A 15,786-nucleotide genomic window follows, 5' to 3' on the forward strand; every position below is an offset into this window, starting at 1 on the left:
ATAACTATATTTTAAAAATTCTTTCGATATTCGTATATGAGAAGAAGTAAAATCACAAAAATACTGAACTCCGAGGAAAATTATAAACGGAAAGTCCCTAATCAAGTGACGAAATTAAAAGCTCAAACTCATCAACTTATAGATAACAACTGCCATTCCTGGGTTGGTACGGGTATTTTTGTATGTTGAAAATGTTGGATGAAACTCTGGTTTTATAGCTAGCGAAAAATTTCACTTGTATGACAATCCCATCAAATTCAATTATATTGACAACGAAGTGTGAGCAAAACAAACAGACATAACAGGTTAAAATGTTAAAAAATAGGGGTACAGCACTCAACAATGTGTTATAATCTTAATCCCTATAAAAACAAACAGTCATAACAGATAAAAATGAAAAAAAAAATAGGGGTACAGGACTCAACAATGTGTTACAATCGTAATCCCTATAAAAAAAAACACAAATATAATCATGAAGCAAAAAAGGAATAAATACAAAGCAAGCTGGCAAAAATGAAAGACAAGAAACAAAATATTTACAATAATAATGACGGGATCTACTTAAAATCTGTACTTTAACTTTTCAAATTACTTGTTAAAACTTCTCGGTTAATACATACACCAAGTATTTTTTTTATTTCTTTTGTTGCATTTATGATTTTTATATTTATAGCAGTACATTTAATCAATGATCATTAACCAAGAACATTGATGTTGTACTGCACAATATGTGAGTTTCGACAGTGATTGTTTTACGAAGCCAAAGATTCCTTCGAGTACAAGTATAGCCTAATCTCTTCCTAAAAAAGTAATTAAGAACGTACCGAATGGATAGATGAAAAGATAAAGACAACGCTTCCGTCATCAAAAAGGGAAATAAACGGCAAACAAATTTCCTACGAACAACAACTGAAAGCCATAAAACCGGAAACTTACGAAAATACTGTTGGAGAAATCATGGCCACTTATTGAATGCATTGTGTTGTTCACATTTAGATTTTGATTAACTAAAAAAGATAAATAAAAAAAAATATACCACATAACTATATTTTAAAAATTCTTTCGATATTCGTACATGAGAAGAAGTAAAATCACAAAAATACTGAACTCCGAGGAAAATTATAAACGGAAAGTCCCTAATCAAGTGACGGAATTAAAAGCTCAAGCTCATCAACTTATAGATAACAACTGCCATTCCTGGGTTGGTACGGGTATTTTTGTATGTTGAAAATGTTGGATGAAACTCTGGTTTTATAGCTAGCGAAAAATATCACTTGTATGACAATCCCATCAAATTCAATTATATTGACAACGAAGTGTGAGCAAAACAAACAGACATAACAGGTAAAAATGTAAAAAAAATAGGGGTACAGCACTCAACAATGTGTTATAATCTTAATCCCTATAAAAACAAACAGTCATAACAGATAAAAATGGAAAAAAAATAGGGGTACAGGACTCAACAATGTGTTATAATCGTAATCCCTATAAAAAAAAACACAAATATAATCATGAAGCAAAAAAGGAATAAATACAAAGCAAGCTGGCAAAAATGAAAGACAAGAAATTAAATATTTACAATAATAATGACGGGATCTACTTACAATCTGTACTTTAACTTTTCAAATTACTTGTTAAAACTTCTCGGTTAATACATACAACAAGTATTTTTTTTATTTCTTTTGTTGCATTTATGATTTCTATATTTATAGCAGTACATTTAATCAATGATCATTAACCAAGAACATTAATGTTGTACTGCACAATATGTGAGTTTCGACAGTGATTGTTTTACGAAGCCAAAGATTTCTTCGAGTACAAGTATAACCTAATCTCTTCCTAAAAAAGTAATTAAGAACGTACCGAATGGATAGATGAAAAGGTAAAGACAACGCTTCCGTCATTTAAAAAGGAAATAAACGGCAAACAAATTTCCTACGAACAACAACTGAAAGCCATAAAACCGGAAACTTACGAAAATACTGTTGGAGAAATCATGGCCACTTATTGAATGCATTGTGTTGTTCACATTTAGATTTTGATTAACTAAAAAAGATAAATAAAAAAAAATATACCACATAACTATATTTTAAAAATTCTTTCGATATTCGTACATGAGAAGAAGTAAAATCACAAAAAAACTGAACTCCGAGGAAAATTCTAAACGGAAAGTCCCCAATCAAGTGACGAAATTAAAAGCTCAAACACATCAACTTATTGACAGCAAATGTCATATTCCTAACTTGGTACGGGCATTTTCTTATGTCGAAAATGGTGGATTAAATCTAAGCTAGTTGAAATTCTCACTTGTATGACAGTCGCACCAAATTCAATTATATTGACAACGATGTGTGAACAAAACAAACAGACATAACTGGTAAAAATGTTAAAAAATAGGGGTACAGCAGTCAACTTTGTGTTATATTCTTAATCGCTATAAAAACAAACAAACATATTACAATGTAGCAAAAAAGGCATATATACAAAGCAAGCTACCAAAAATGAAAGACAAGAAACACAATATTTACAATAATAATGACTTGATGTATAAGTACAGAGACACGTCATATGTATCTTTTCATGAGAGTGATGGTTAATAAAAGATAAATGGTTTGACAAACTAAATATATTTTTCTAATAATGTACATCACATGAGATATATCTAAAAGTCCGGTCTTCATTCTATTCATGATATGGTATTAATTTGCCTTGTGACTAGTGCTTTACATGGTATCTACGGATGAAATATCTGTCACAAGGCAAAGCATATTTTTTTATCTGCCAAAAGAATTTCATATAAGCGAAACTAAAGACAAAACATTCTTTTATATATGAAAGAGACACTTGCTACGAGATATCTAAAACAAAACAAGTCTGATTGTTTGTGTTTAATCATTTATGAAAGTATTATAGAGAAAGATCAATTATAGCTAGCGTCCAGTATGGTTCAATTCTGTCAAAATAAGCAGAAACATTGATGATGAATTATTCGCCATGATTTAATCTGTATTTGTGTGAACTTCAATTTAACCCCTAAGCCAGAGATGGAGCACAAGTGATTGATGTTATTATTGTTATTAAAAGAAATGAATGTCAACATTGAAAGTGAAACAACGGTAAATTATTTGATTGGCAGATTTGATCTCCAAATTACAAAAGCAATTCTTATATATATTATCTAGTATATACAATGACAGCTGTTTATTTAAGGCTTATTATAAGTCGGATATGTCTTTTAGTATGTCATAAATCAAATATGAAAATTTGAGCCAAATCGATGAACACAATTTTGACAGCTAGTGTCCCTTTAAGTTATTCAGTTACATGTTTAAGGGACAGTCAGTATGAGAGCTTTATATTGGCAACAATAGTTACCAAATATCAAAAAGTTCATATCAAATTTAGAATTAAAAAGATACAAGAAAAGATCAGAAATGAAAACTGAGAGAAACTTTTAGTCCTCCTTATGTTGACTTGTAATGTTACGCGTGATTTATTTTGGGTAATCAATCTTCAAATAAATTAATTCATATAATGCTTAGCACTTGTTATGTTTACCTGTCTGTAAGTTTTAAAAGTATAACATCAGAGACATTACGATGGTGTTGTATAAGAGAACATAAAACCTTTAGTAATTACTTTACATGTTTACTTTATTTAATGAGAAATCACAAATTAGTAAAGGCGACGGCAGTTAATCAGTGTAAAATGCCAAATCAATTGATACATAATAACAAAGGTATAACTAATTATCAAAGGTACAAGGATTATAATTAAGTACGCCAGACGCGCGTTTCGTCTACATGAAAGAGGGACGAAAGATACCAAAGGGACAGTCAAACTCGTAAATCTAAAACAAACTGACAACGCCATGGCTAAAAATGAAAAAGACAAACAGAAAAACAATAGTACACATGACACAACATAGAAAACTAAAGAATTAACAACACGAACCCCACCAAAAACTAGGGGTGATCTCAGGTGCTCCAGTAGGGTAAGCAGATCCTGCTCCACATGCGGCACCCGTCGTGTTGCTTATGTGATTACAAATCCGGTAAATAGTCTAATCCGGTAGGTCAAATTCATAAAAGGGAAGGGGATTGTAGTTACGACGTAAGGAACATATCCGATATGACATAAGACTCATCAGTGACGCTCATATCAAAATATTTATAAAGTCAAACAAGTACAAAGTTGAAGAGCATTTAGGATCCAAAATTCAAAAAAGATGTCTCAAATACGGCTAATGTAATCTATGCCTGGGATAAGAGAATTCTTAGTTTTTCGAAATATTCAAAGTTTTGTAAAGAGGAAATTTATAAAAATGACCACATTATTGATATTCATGTCAACACCGATGAGGTGACTAGTTGAGTGGTGATACCCTCGGGGACGATAAACGAAGGGAACAAATAAAGACTCACTCAGGCGTGAACCAAAATAGTAGTAAAACTAGTTGCATCGACAGGGTCAGCGTCTTCAGAAATATACATAAACTACTCTTCATGCTCTTAGTCAGTCAAAATGTCTTGATATGGAAAATACATTGTAGAACACAATCGATAAACATAAACAGCCGACAGTTCTGGCATGTAAATATAATTAAACCATCAAAAGTATTGATAGTCAGCTGATACTCAGAGCCATAGTTTAAGTTAACCAACTCGTGAAAAAATATGTGTGGGTTGCATTTTCGTTTGTTTTTTTATTCATTTTAGAGTTTCTATTGTTTCGTTGTTTTCCTCTCATAAATGATGTGTTTTCTTCGGTTTTAGTTTGTAACTTGTTTCATTCGATTTATGACTTTCGAACACCCCAGACAACATGAATATGTTGGCCCAACATTGGCACAACGTATATCATTGCATTGGCCCATCGTTGTATTTTAACGTTGGCCCAACGTATAAGTGCAAAGTGGGCCTACGTTGGCCCAACATGATGGCTTCATGTTGGCCCAACGTTGTACGGTTATATGCAATACATAGAGCCAACGTTGGCCCATTGTATGAAAAACGAAATTCATGTTGGCACAACGTTGGACCAACGTAGAAATATATTTTCTTATGTTGGCACTATGTTGGTCCAAGGTAGGTATTTCTCATTTTTATGTTGGCAATACGTTGGTCTATTGTTTTAACCAAATTACAATGGATGCTGCATGAGGACCTGTATATGATAAATACTCCGGAACGCATTTGATCTTTTTTTGTATTCCAAACTGCCAAAGTTTAAGGTAGCAATTCTGTATTTTTGTATTGCCCATTGTTGTTACTGTCCTTGTTTTTTTCATGAACTTTACCTCTTTAATTTTATTTATTGTGTGACGCTATGATATTTCTTTGGCAATGTTTGATGGATCGACCAGATAAAATCTGTGCCATTTGGTGTCTTGAAAAGAGTTGTCTCATTAGAAATCATGCCACATCTTCTTTTTTTCATATCAATTTCATTTATTTCTTTAACAGAACAAATGACGTATGGCTTATGGTTAGGCGATCAAACAAATAGTTTTTTCGGAGATGTAATTTTAGTTGTATTGGTTCCAGATCCAGAATGAAAATTAAATAATTCAGAAGATGAAACTGTATTTATTTTGAATTTAATATCATTGGTCGTCACCGCTATTAGTGTCCTCCTCAATTTGAACTTCAACAGTGTCATTATAATTTATAATTGTTATTCTTTTTTTCCCTTCTCTGTTTCTTGCCTCCTTCTCTGTCAAGGCTTATGCGCCGCCAATCTTTAGCTGCATCATCTATTTCCTTATCCGAAGACTCTTTACAGCTATGTTTTTTTCTAACCGACTCTGTAATAAAGTTATGAGTAAACTTAAATTGCGTATTTGCCTAATGCATGCGTGCGTAATCTCCCTTCTAGATATGTAATATAAATTAATGTATATTCTAAATAGTTTAAACACTATTTAATACAAAATAAAATCTTAAATAACCATTTTGTTTTATATTGGTTATTTGTCTAATGGTCAGAAATTCATTAGTATTAGACGGATTTGTGGGTATAACAAACCCTTAATACTATTATTTCAGAATTCGGTATCATGCTTTATATATTCGTAATATACATGATATATAACGAATAATTTAGATGTGTATTAATGAACAGTTATATATTTGATATATAACATGTATAAAAACACTGTTACACATTCAAGTGTGTATATGATTAGGTTTCACAAATATATCGTATCTCTGTTTGCAAGCGATTTAGAAATACAAAAAAACTAACAATTTCATTTATATTTTAATGAAGTAGAAATCATCATACCACATTTTTGAAAAAAATAAGGAATAAGGTTCATCTTAAGACAATTTTATTCCATTAACTTCAGTAATGATCATACATGTTGTGGTTATAGATCTATATATTTTACCATTTGTTTGAAGATACTAATGTTCAGTGGAAAATATTTCATGATAATTAATAGGATTGAAATGATTTAAAATCTAGAAAATATTTCCCCCGAAACGTATAAACTTCAAGATCAGCATTATAAAATGATAGAAATTAATATATGTTTAGATTTTTAACAACATCCCTCAGATTAAAAAATCATATTGTATTTGTCATTCTGAATCGTATATATATATCAGATTTTTTAAAGTTACAACTTACATGTTACTATCTTTCTCTTTGAATCTCAGATGACATGATTTTCTCTTTTTGTTTTCTTCGTATCGCTGCTTTCTTACAAATACACAACAGGAACTAATCACAAAAGTGACCATCCCATTACATTCAGATTTCCTATAAACTTAATTACCATAGCAACTATCTTTGAAATTTGTCGAACATATGGTCAACCTTATCAGAATGGGCTTGATTAACAGACTGGCTGTATCAAATATCACGTACTCTGCATATAATTGCTATTATTATTTTTCACAAAGTTTAATGAATAAAGTTATTATAAATAATGATTGCAATAAATTTTAATTTTTAACCAGGCAATCTATGTTTACGATATACATTTTTTTTATTACAGTAATGATATTCCAGTATAAATTTTACCTGACTTATATATAGAGTATAATATATAACCACGCAACGTTGGGCCAGCATTGGCCCAACATAGAGTTGTAAATGTAATTTCAGTTGATAAACACTTTCGGTAAAACATTAACTTTTCATAAAGTCTGCTGCAAAAGAAATTATCCGCCTCCCAACAGAAATAAAGCGTAAAATATTATATTATCAATTCTATTAACAAAATTTCATATCAGCCCTATGTTGCTACTAACATAATGCCAACATTTGCCCGATTATTTATAACCAACATGAGATAATAATATGAATTTACAACAACAGACCAACGTTGGGCCAAGGTTGTGCAGCCGACACCAACGTGCGACCAATGTACCGACAATTTGCCAACGTTGGGCCAATGTTGTGCAGCCAACATAAACTTGCGACCAACGAACCGACAATTTGCCAACGTCGAGCCAATGTTGTGCAGCCAACATAAACTTGCGACCAACGGACCGACAATTTGCCAACGTTGGGCCAATGTTGTGAAGCCAACACCAACGGTCGACCAACGGGCCGACCATTTGCCAACGTTGGCCCACTGTTAGTCTGCTGACTGGGACCGGTATACTACTGTTGCCTTTTTTTGCAGTGTTCATCTCATTTATTTCATCTCTGCTGAGCAAGATCGTCCTTATAACTGATGGCCCCTATGAGAAAAAAAAACATATTTTTACCCTGGTTATGTGCGTGTGTATTTTGTGCTCGATCTTTTTTTCTGTTTAATGTTATGTAAACTGTCGTTAGTTATTTTACTTTCTTTAAATTTTCGTCATGATATTGCATGATTTTTGTTGACAGATATTGTTTATTAGCCTTCGCTATCCGCTCCTTCTTTCATAAACGTATGCACTCTTATCTTCTTACAATATGCACTTTAACTCTTTCAAAACACGGTCAAATTACTTGTTAAATTATAGAATAGTATTAATAAACGTATTTTGTATTTGCATTTATGATTTTTTTTTCTAATAGTACATTTTAGTCAATGCTACATATTAAGAATATTAGTGTACAAGAATAATCTAAATTTTATTTAAAAAAAGAAACTACTAATTGTAGGTACTACTGGGATTAAAACATAAAGGAGCAGCACCATTTATAACAGAAATGTACCAAAAGAATAGAAAACCCCCTTAGATACTGTCGGCGAAGTCATCTGCACGTTTGAGTTATCCTTATCAAACCCACCATTTGTTTGCTGATGGTTAGAAGTAATAGCGGATGGGTTTCTCTTTACTTAACACATTACATGAGCGTAATGGTCATTAAGGACAAGTGTTTTTCATAATTCATTAAATTAATTGTATACCCCTAATAGATATTTGAGGTTTGTACATCGGCAAATTTATGTTTCCTTCAATGAATACCGCAAACGTTAACAGACCAATCTTGGTTTCATACACACTATGCTTATTTCGAAAAATTAAATGAAGACAAATTAAGATTAAGTTTTATGTAATATACTTCTTTTACCGATAATCTATTATGGTTAAAAGATAATAAAACTTGTATACCAAAGGTAAATAAATTCCACATATTGAATAAAACTTAAGAGATAACTGTATTGTATATGAAGCTTGGGAGTTTTACTATCGCAAATTAAGTTTACCTGGCGACGCTAAAAAAGTTCATATTTAACATTTAATCATATTTTCAGTGTAAAACTTTTATGAAAGAAAATTCCGCGAAAAGATGTTATCTTCTTTGGTACCTAATTTATGTGACGTGATAAGTATGCTTCCGGCGTAAAAACGTAAACACAGGACGTTTTGTAGCATATTGGCCGCTTCGAATTGTAATATAATTGAAAAAGAAGATTTTTAGGTGCAATATACGTGATTTATTGATGTAGAAATTACATGTCAATACATTCTGCAATTCAAAATATCGGCTGTTTTAGTTATAGACAAGGAGATAGAGAATTTTACGGTTACTGTCATCAGAACCATTGATATGAAATAATTGCATTAGTATTTAAAAGCTAATCTGTATCATACATCAAGCAACAAGATTAAATACCCATTATCTGTCTATCTTATATTTCCGATAATAAACACATTCAGACTGATAACCCAACATTTCATCAATCACGTGGATCGCATCTTATACCTGGTATCAGTGTTTCTACATATTACAGTTTCAATATATCTGTTGCTTTTAACAATATAAAGGTGTTTTGCAGCGAGTGTGTTTAAAAAATAGTTCATTTCGTGTAGACCGTTTGTTTTCCTGTTTGAATGGTTTAAGACTAGTAATTGTTTGGGGCCTTGTTAGCGTGCTGTTCGGTGTGAGCCAAGGTTCCGTGTTGAAGACCGTACTTTGACCTATAATGGTTTACCCTTACAAATGTTGACTTGGATTGAATGGTATCTCATTGGCATCAATCGTACAAAAACCAGCTCATACTTACATGTAGCAATATCAATATACAGACAATCTGATTATAAATTCTCGGTTTGCCTTTGTGGTTTTTGTTCATGATGTAGGAACCATACTGTTTTCTGTTGTACAACAAATTGGAACTAATATTGTGTCAGCCGTATTGAGAGCCGTGGTGTAGTGGTTAGTGCATCGGACTACTAACACAAAGGTTCCTGGTTCGATTCCCGTTTGGGATGAAAATTTCAGGAACTCAATTTTCGGCTTTCCCTTGACACCATTAGCGAGTATAGTCTTAAGGAAACTATGATAGTCCGTCGGAAGGGGACGATAAATGGCTGAACCGTGTTAAGAGAGAGCCAAATATCTTGCATGTTAAAGACACCCTTGTAGATTTCGAAAAAGAGTAGGCTAATGCCGCTACAAGGCAGCACTCGCACCAGAAAAGTGGGAAGGGATTAATATAAGTTGCAAAACTTGTTTCCTAATCCACTCTAAATAAAAATGTTTAAACTAACATTTTGTCAAACATATCAACGTCGTCTAAAATTAATCAATTTAAGTCCAAGTAAAATAGTGTTTAGTAGAAAGGTAACACTTTTCTGCTTAATATTTAGTTGAAATATCCATGTAAACACATCTTCTTCTGACACACATCAAAGGAATACAAACAAGAAGATGTGGTATGATTTCCAAAGAGACAACTCCCCACAAGAGACCAAATATCACAAAAAATAACAAATATAGATCACCGTACGGCCTTCAACAATGAGCAAAGCATAAACCGCATAGTCATCTTTAAAAAGAAACCACCAAATGACAATGTAAAACAATCCAACGAGAAAACTAAGGGGGCTAATTAATGTACAAAAAATGAACGAAAAACATATATATAATAAATAGACAAATGACAACCATTGAGTTACAGGCGCCTGACTTGAGAGAGACACTTACATACAGAATGTGGATGGGTTAAACTTATTAACAAAAATAATCAATTAATGTCATGCATGCCCAACATGTGAATTTTGGTATTTTTTTTTCATCACTTGTGGTGAATCCAAGTTCCGAAAATTTTTCATTTGTAAATAAGAAATGCAGCAGTTAAAAGAAAACAAATCTGGCAGAAAATGTTCGTTTTAATATACTTATAAAACATCAGTACGTATGAAAATCCAATCATGATTTCCAAAGTCCAAAAAATGAAAATAAATGAGATACATTTCTTCTCAGATCAAATAATTCAATTGAAAAAACACCACAATGGTATGCCTGGCATAATCTTCACTATACAACAAATTGAAAAAAAATCCACCACTTCTTTGCCATAAAAAATTGTCTGCCAGGATTGAATTGTTCAAAACGATAAAGATTTCACCTGGACAGCCAATCCATTGAAAAGCTATTTAATGGTTATGTTTTCCTTGTTCAACCATCGCCTAGCTAACCGACGGAGAGCACCGTTAACCTGCTTTAGCTGGTTATTTATTACCAACATGCAGACGATTTCAAGCCCAAAAGATTAGAAAACTTCAGCAGACGTTGGCCTGAGATGAAATGATGTAGATCTACATACGGTCTTGAATAATCACCAAAACCCATACCTCACAATGAAATAAAAAAAAGAAAATTCCATTCTAAAAAAGATTATATAAGAGACATGATGAAAGTAAAAAAACAACAATGTACAGCCCGAGTTTGGAAGTATCAACACCGTTATTTATGACAAAATTTCATACTACCATTGGACGCATGTGTGTTGACACATGTGTATTCAAAAAACAACATTTGAAAAATGCCTTGTAAGGAACATCTCTTCCAAAGTGTATGCTGTACACAGCTTCTTTTGCATAGGTACTATTTTTGTAATAAAAAAAATGCAGTACTGGAAATTATCTTTTAATATTAAGTACTTTACTTTTTCTTTACTTTAAAACTATTGTAATATTTAAGTACTTGTATTTTACAGTACTTGATTTGTACTAAATATTTTGGTACAGAAATAATACAATACTACATGTTTGAAAAGCATAACTTTAAGCGATTTGAAATAGAAAAACTTTCAAAATGCTAAAAATGTAACGGTAGTAACTAAAAATCTGTAATACCTAAATTTCAAGTGCAAATAAAGTACTGTGAAATACAGGTACCTAAATATTACAATAATTTTAGAGTAACAAAATGGTACTGAATATTAAAAGTAGATTTCCTAATAGTGCAGCACATGTTTAAATGTATATTCGGACAGCCGATGAATAATTAACATATTGGTTAATTAGCTTTTTGTAAAAACAAGAAGTTAAATATATAAAAGTACAACACATGGTGTTTGAGACAAGAAATCATTAATATGAAATTTTTTATTTTTAAATGAAGTATAAAAAAATATACGCAAGAGAAAATTGTTTACGCAGCAATGCCAATCTGTTACAGAGACTACCTATATATATACTTGTTTGTCCCCATAGCGGTGCATACTGTCCAGTGGTTCTCAATCAACATAAACGACAATCTTGGTAAGCACACACTAGTTGTTAACATATTCTTATTTTAGATTGATAAAGTATTTTTTTTTGTAAAAGTATTTTGTCATTGATTTACATAGCAATTTTGTTTTTCAATTATTTAATATGTTTACTTGAAATGAAGTAAAAGTAAAAAAATATATACGTAACAGAAATTTTTTGACGCAGCAATGGCAAATTGTTACACAAACTCATTACATAAATTTGACTTAGGTTTTACATTGTATTTGACTGAATTATTTAGTTTTAGTATTTATTATTAGTTTTGTTTTATATTTTATCATTTCTATGCTTACGAGCATACCCAACGTTGTGTAAGGCATAACTTTATTGCTCAATGTAATTCAATACATTTTGTACTCTCTCTTCCGTGGTATTTGCATAAAATTACTACGTCTTCTTTTTCCTTTAAAGAGATGTCTGAAAATTTGAAAATGCCTGTACCAAGTCAGGAATATGACAGTTGTTGTCCATTCGTTTGATATGTTTCATTGCTTGATTTTACCATTTGATAAGGTCTTTCTGTTTTGAATTTTCCGTTGAGTTCAGTTTTGTCGTGATTTTACTTTTTGGTTATTTGTGCACTTTATAATAATAGAGATTATCGTTTAAGGAATAATGACGGTCAATCACTGGTTAAGAAAAGACCATTTTTAGGTTTTTTTTGGGGTGTAGACGGATTGAATACTAGTATTCATTATTATATGTTGTAATGCATGCTACTCATCCTTGCCAAAACTAGGCAACAAGGTTATTTTTTTTGTACACGAATATATCATGCATTTTGTGTTGTACAATATTCACTGACTATAATATATAATATAGTAACATAATTAAGGAGATACATTTATATTACTTTGATATAACTGTCTGCTTATTATGAGTTTTTTGGCTTAGTTCTTGGTTAATGTAAAGTAAATTTAAATTTCAGATAGACACCATGAAAACAAGTGTAGCTATTATCATACTGCTCGTTTGCCTTTCAGGTAAGACTTTATATAACTATTGTTACTTTCAAACGATCCTTTTTGTAATGTCACTTGGAAGTTTAAAAACAGAAATTTTGTTTCTGGATAAAACTCAATTCAGTTTGCTCAAACCCAGATACTTGAAAGCCAAAAATGTAAAAGTACACTAATGCGGTAGAATCTATATGACAAACAAGGACAAATATTAAATTGACAAATTCAAATACGACCGAGTTTTCCTGTTGACTATTGAGCTGATGATAAGTGTAAGGTTAGTACTTATTGACCGGTCTGATATACGAACTATGAACTCTTTTGTTATCCACTTGTGATCAAACATCAGACAATCATTTTTAGCATGTTCCCCGAATGAGCTTTTGGATGTAATTTGTTTGCCTTTAAATTTTTTTAAACTAAGTACCTGAGTTTTCCTCTGATTATTTCAGGCATGACGATTAATCAAGCTGATGGAATACTTATAACATGTAATTGGGGAGGATGTCCGCACAAAAGAGCTTGTCACATCTGTTGTGACCACCTAAAATCGGGATGTATTGGTGGAAAATGTGTTAAGAGACGACCATGGGCATTGATAAAAACCAAATGTCAATGTGATTGTCCATCTGGGTATGTAAAAATCTTACTTCTATATATTTGATTTAAAACAAAGCAAAACGGGTTATACGTCAGTTAGACACCGACCAAATAACATAAAAAAGGCACATGGAGGCATCATACACAGATGCCTGTACGTCAGTTTATACATCGACCCAACAACAAGAATAACCACAAACCTCTAAAGGATAACATATACAGATGGCGACCCTACAACTCACATAACTAATTAAAAGACATTTAGAGGGAAACCTATACAGATGTTTTTACAATGCTTGTATCTAAAAAATTCGTCCCATCTTCAATTTGTCTCAAATTCAAGAAGTTATGACTATATAATTGAGAAAGAAAAAAAAAATTTACATTTGCCACCAGATTCTCTAAATAACCTAAGCATTTATTAAGATGAAGACAACAACTGTTGAGGCCTTTGGCCTTCACCCTGAGCATTTAAATGATGGATAACACTTCTAATCATTTGTACAAACTGGATACAAAAAAAAAGGAACAGTAGTATATCGCTGTTCAAAAGTCAAAAATCGATTGAGAGAAAACAAATCCGGGTTACGAAGCGAAACCTTGGAGTGCACGATATGTTTAAATTGTTTTATTTTATGCCTCGATGGAATAATATGGAAATGAGTTGATTATCATGATGATGATAAATCTTTTCTGTTGTAGATAAAAGAGACAGCAGAAGTAATCCACAATGTATGCTTTGATAGTAGTCGGCGTATTTGTAAAAGGATTTGAAAAATAAAATAGAGTTGAACTAAATATGTTTTTCTTTTTGATTACTGTTGCTCGATATAATAAGAATGTAGAGAAGTTAATGGACACGTATATTCTATAATTTTACATGATATATCATGGTGACGTTGTCCCTTGTTTTCAATAGCTGTTTTTGTCCGTAAATTTTAATTAAGGAACTCCGTGAATATGCTATTACTCAAACAGGAGTTTGAACATTTTTGCTATAATTATCTTCTGGGCTGCTGTTTTTTCTGTACTTCGTAAACGCATTATTGTATTAGATATAGACATTTTTAACTTGTCTGGTGAAACAGTTTCCAACTCAGCAAGCTTTGCGCAAGAAAATCATATCATACAGACAAACAAAGTTCTTGAATGCTGACTTATCCGACCTCAATCAACCAAAGACCATACGACGTAGAGATGTAAGAAAATAAGGGATGACCATTCGTCTTATAATTGACTTTATATTGAATTTCCTTCTGGTTACTTTCGTAACTCTTTTATAAACGATCACAACAATCAAAATTTTAAAGTCCGATATGAAAGGAATTGATGAATGATGCTAATTACTCATTATAAGTTCTCAACGTCCGAATTTCTAGAAGTTCCTTTAAAAAAAACCTTCAAACGGAAAAGTTAGAAAGTAAATTTGTAATAATTGCAGCCCCTACTAGAGAAAACCACACAAGCGACATAAGTATCTACTTTATACGTTAAATGTTACTTAACAATGGTATTTGTACGTAGGAAGCGTCAACTTCATGTTATTTATACCTTCCAAGCTTCATTTCAACATACATTATACATATGAAAGAGAAAACTATTAATTTGGATTGTCTTTCTTTTCCCAAAATCATGTTTAGACCGTTAAACAGGTGAAAACGTATGTATTAATCACTGACTTTGCATACGTAAGATGGTAAGTCGGTGATTGTTTTTACAGATTTATATTTTTTTGACAGTAAGCCAAAACATACGATTTTTATAGATATAATGAAATATATCAGTATCTTTTTATTTAAGTTGACATTTTTCATACCACTTTTTCCAAATTGATTTATTTAAGTTTTTGGTGAAGACGACTTGGACATTTGTATCTTTACAGTTGTTATGTTAATGTGCAATGCTATTTATCAACCGATGAACACTTATTTAGATTACTAGAAGATCTTTGTAGCGCCCCCAGTCATCAATTCCATTTTTTTTAAATGCGTTGCAGCGCATGCTACAGGAAATCGAACAAACTTTGAAGTTTATGCAAGGAAATAAATCAAGATTTTAAAATTATAAGGAGTCAAAACAGATAAAAGGAAATGTAGCTGATGGCTGCAATTTTTTTTTATTTTTTTGGGGGGTTATTGAAAGTTTATCATCTTTCATGCAGAAAGAGCAATAGCCATTACAACATATGAAAAGTAAATTTGAAGAAACAGTCATACACTGGTACACACAATTTCATATTACTTTCACTTTTTTATAGTCTGAGTAAAGCCGTT

The sequence above is a fragment of the Mytilus trossulus genome, chromosome 8, assembly GCF_036588685.1.
Source record: "Mytilus trossulus isolate FHL-02 chromosome 8, PNRI_Mtr1.1.1.hap1, whole genome shotgun sequence".
Classification (NCBI taxonomy): domain Eukaryota; kingdom Metazoa; phylum Mollusca; class Bivalvia; order Mytilida; family Mytilidae; genus Mytilus; species Mytilus trossulus.